Below are 4,483 nucleotides of genomic sequence, written 5' to 3' on the forward strand. Positions count from 1 at the left end.
TGCGGTACCTTTTGTGTGTATATGAAAAATTCTTGACGCCAATTTGGTCAAAGAGAGCGAGAAGGTTGGATTCATTTTGCGAATCATATATATATATATATATATATATATATAATATATATATATATATATATATATATGTATATATATATATAAGTATATATATATGTGTGTGTGTGTGTGTGTGTGTGTGTGTGTGTGTGTGTGTGTGTGTGTGTGTGTGTGTGTGTGTGTGTGTGTGTGTGTGTGTGTGTGTGCGCGCGCACAAGCTATATAGACTTGAAGCCACACTACAACATTAATAACACAAAGCTATACATTATCTTCATTAATACGCAGTTCGTCCTTATTCTGATCATTTCATCTTCATTTGGCAACCTCTAATGTCTTTCACATTTCTCTATTTTATGAAAATGTTAACCAAAATAACAACTCACGACATAGCGACAACGAACGTAAACACAAATGGTCAAGATAATGGTCAAGATAATAAATTATTCGATTAATCAATAAATCAATCAATTAATTAATAAATCTGGAAGCTCTCTTGGGATCTAATGCCACTAAATGAAGTTGCACAAGGGACATTGCAACAGACATGCAACTGGCGGGCGACGAGGCAAACGCCGGTAAACCCACTATAGAAGGATAATCGCTTTATTGATACAACGTTTCGATGATGATGATGATGTGGTTTAACGTCACAAATTCCTCCCATCGGAAGGCTAGGACGGTGCCCCTTACAGAGGATTTTGTAGCGTGGAATGAACCATACCCATGATTCAACTTCGCCGGTGGCAGGATTCGAACCGCTATCCCCTCGACCTTCGCCGCAAGTAACGACGCCCTAATCCGCTCAGCCAGCGATCTTCCAGAACGTTTTGATAATTATTAGCGCTTAATCAAGTACATGAGAAGACCCTAATTATCAAAACCTTGTACCTATAACAACATTGTCCTCACGTGAGTTGATGATGTAATAAGAACATAAGAATGAAGGAGACTGCAAGAGACCATGAGGCCTACACTAGGCAGTTCCATGTCCATGACCACCTGTCATCCCCATCCATAAAGTTGCCTAACCGTTTACTAAAACAACTGATAGTTTCAGTTCTTGCATATTTCCCTCTCAAATATAAATTTGTCTACTTTAAATCCAATACTGCGAGTCCTGCCCTGTTGTCTTAATATGATGACCTTGTTTACGTCACTTTGTTAAAGCCTTTGATGCACTTAAACACCTCTATTAGATCACCCCGCATTCTTCGTAATCGGAAGCGTGCTGGTCTCGTATTCGCATAGTCGTGGGTTCGAATCCCGCACTTCTCTCCGATGCCCGGCAGTGACTTGATTACCTGACACAACTGTCCCATATGTGCGTAAGGCAAAGGTGGCGGCTTCGGCCGCAGCTACTCAGCGCCTCCTGCCGTAGGCTCCTTATCTTCCTCATATGGTATGGGTCGAAGACATAACATGTTATAGAAATAAAGCGAACAATGATACTGTCTATAAATAGATGGATAAGTGAATTAATAAATTGATAGAAAAATAAGCTGAAATATAAGTAACCTATTGGCAGACATAGTAGTATTATTTGTGCATTTGTGTAATTTATCTTATTGTATTATTTCCTGTCAATTTTCATTTGGTCATTTATTACTTCATGTTTGTATTTCTGTTGTATTTTTTGTTTGTTATTTATTTGATATTTTATTTATTTATTTATTTTCAGTGGGTCCCAGTGTCATTCAGTAACTGTTATGGAATCAGTTGACGAACTGAAGAACGTACAGTTGTGACGAAAAGTTTTGGTCCAACCAGAATTCGTCATGATGCAAAATTCAACATTTTTGCTTTATCTATTCAATGAAATTACCTAACTGTAAGCTAAGTACTACATAGAAAAATATATCATGTACTCAATAACAAAATAAAATCATCTTTACGTTGTGATAACTTTAGTGTGGGTCATAACTTTTGCTCACGATTGTACATAAAAACTACCAATACGGTATGAGAACTTGATCCAGATTCCCTTCATTCACTAATGAAATGAAATGAAATGAAATTAAATGAAATAAAATAAAATAAAATAAAATAAAATAAATACAATAATAAAATAAAATAAAATAAGATAAAATAATAATATAAACTAAAATTATATTATGAAATAAAATAAAATAAAATAATAAAATAATAGAATGAAATAAAATAAGTAAATAAATAAAAGTAAAGCTACCCCCTTTAAAAAAAGGAGGAAAAAAGACAGAAACAATAATCATTGGCTAGAATGTATATACATATTGCTGTGCAATTTCCGTTCTTGGAGGGGGAGGTGGAGAATGAAAAATGACAAAACCAATATCCTTGCTTACATCGGTACCAAAAATCGTGTAATTCAACTTGAGCCCCCTACTGCGGGATGGCGTCTGCAAGTACTAAAAATGGCCTCAGCCCCCGGTCGTCCTCAGTTTGATTAAAGCCGAGATCTCCATTCCCCGTTCCAGGTACATTTCGGGGAAGCCCAAGACGCGAAACAAACCAACCCACCCACCCCGACATCGACCCGTCCCTGAAGATGTTGAAGAAAGTGAGGAACCCACGCCAGGAGACGTTGAGTAACTACGGCCGGAGCAGTTACCTTTACCTTACGCCCTTTAGGGGCTGTTGGGGAACGTAACAGTCATTGTTGGGAATCAGAGAATGGTGCGGGATTCGAACCCACAACTGAGCGTGAGACCAGCACGCTTGCCATTACGCCACCAGCACCCCCAGTGACGTCATCGCACGGTCGAACGATTGTGGCCGCTGTTTACGTCAGAGAGGTCATCTCAAAAAGAGTTACAAAGAATGACGTAATGTGACGTCATTTGTTACGCTGACGAAAGAAAGACAAAAACATAGAATGTAAGCTATGCACTTTGATCGTTTTATTATGTTTAAAATATTTAGCCTCCATCTTTACACTGATATTACATTTGTCAAACGCGTTCGTGTATGACAAGAAATGAGAGAGAGAGAGAGAGAGAGAGAGAGAGAGAGAGAGAGAGAGAGAGAGAGAGAGAGAGAGAGAGAGAGAGAGAGAGAGAGAGGGAGGGAGAGGGAGGAGGGAGAGCATTTTCAACTTTACCAAAGATAGCCAAAATTCAATCTGCTTAAAGAGGTATACCGCTCTCTATGATGTGTGCGTTTCTTGATATATCTATAAATGTTTTCTCTCCTCTCTTTCTCTCTCTCTCTCTCTCTCTCTCTCTCTCTCTCTCTCTCCATCTCTCTCTCTCTCTCTCCCTCTTTCTGTGTGTGTGTGTGTGTGTGTGTGTGTGTGTGTGTGTGTGTGTGTGTGTGTGTGTGTGTGTGTGTGTGTGTGTGTGTGTGTGTGTGTGTGTGTGTGTGTAGGGGGATATGGATTCACACTGTCGCATTCAGTTGACCAGTGTTTCTATCTTTATGGATAAAATCTCCCCGCGGGAGGGAGGGGGAGGGAGGGAGAGAGGAGGGAGGGAGGGAGGGGGAGGGGGGCTGAAGTAGACCTCAGGAAATATCTAGTTGGATGTAGGTGACACTCAAGTTTAAGAAGGTCAAGTGCGAGGTCGTCTGAGGACCTGAAGACAAAGAAAGGGACAGACTCTTCCGGAAAAGGAATTTCAAGACACTTCCTCCCCTACACCATCACTCGACTTCGCCCCCGAAGTGGTCTTCCCCTCTTTCTTCTTTCCGGGCATTTTATTTCTTTCACATTTTCCGCCCCTTTTCTCTGACTTTCGAAATGTGAAGACGGAAAAATAATAATTATTAGGACGAGGTCGATGGTCCGATTCGTGGGTTCTCAAGAAAGGATGTGTGAAGACTCTTCTGGAAGTTGAAAGAACAGGTAAATTTTGACTTCTTCAATTAGGTGACAAATTTCATGAAACATGACCCAGTTAAATTCAGGAGATCTTTTACAAGTGAGTAGGATGAACTCCAGTTTGAAAGGGATATCAACCGACCGCGACCCATCCCTTAGCCTTTATTCACACCCCCTTTTGATCTAAATAAAATCGTTCCTTCTTAGCCAGAATGGAATCTATAAAGGACATCGCCGTATTGAAAGGGCTGAGGTCTGTGAAGTGTTCTCAAGAGGTTAAGCTATTCAAGAATGATTTCTGATGACGTTGGTTTTGTTATGATAAACATCATTTGAGAATTGTTTTAAACTCTTCAGTCCAGAGGATTCCCCGAAACTGAACAAGATTGTCTCTCTGTAGCAAGGTCATGCCTTGAAGCTTCGTTCTCTCTAGAATTCGCGTACAATAGTCGTTTTCTTTATTAATGTTGTCACCTCGCTAGAACTTGAATTATAGAAATATAAAATTATTGATACTGTTATGCCCCGCATATATATGTAAATATCTATAGATACTAGTATTATTATTTTATCAAGTTTAGATTGTATTATGTCAACTAATTAATTCGTTGTACTATAAAATGTTGTATATGTCCT

This window comes from Oratosquilla oratoria, chromosome 32 (assembly GCF_046742065.1).
Source record: "Oratosquilla oratoria isolate Oo_2021 chromosome 32, ASM4674206v1, whole genome shotgun sequence".
Lineage (NCBI taxonomy): Eukaryota > Metazoa > Arthropoda > Malacostraca > Stomatopoda > Squillidae > Oratosquilla > Oratosquilla oratoria.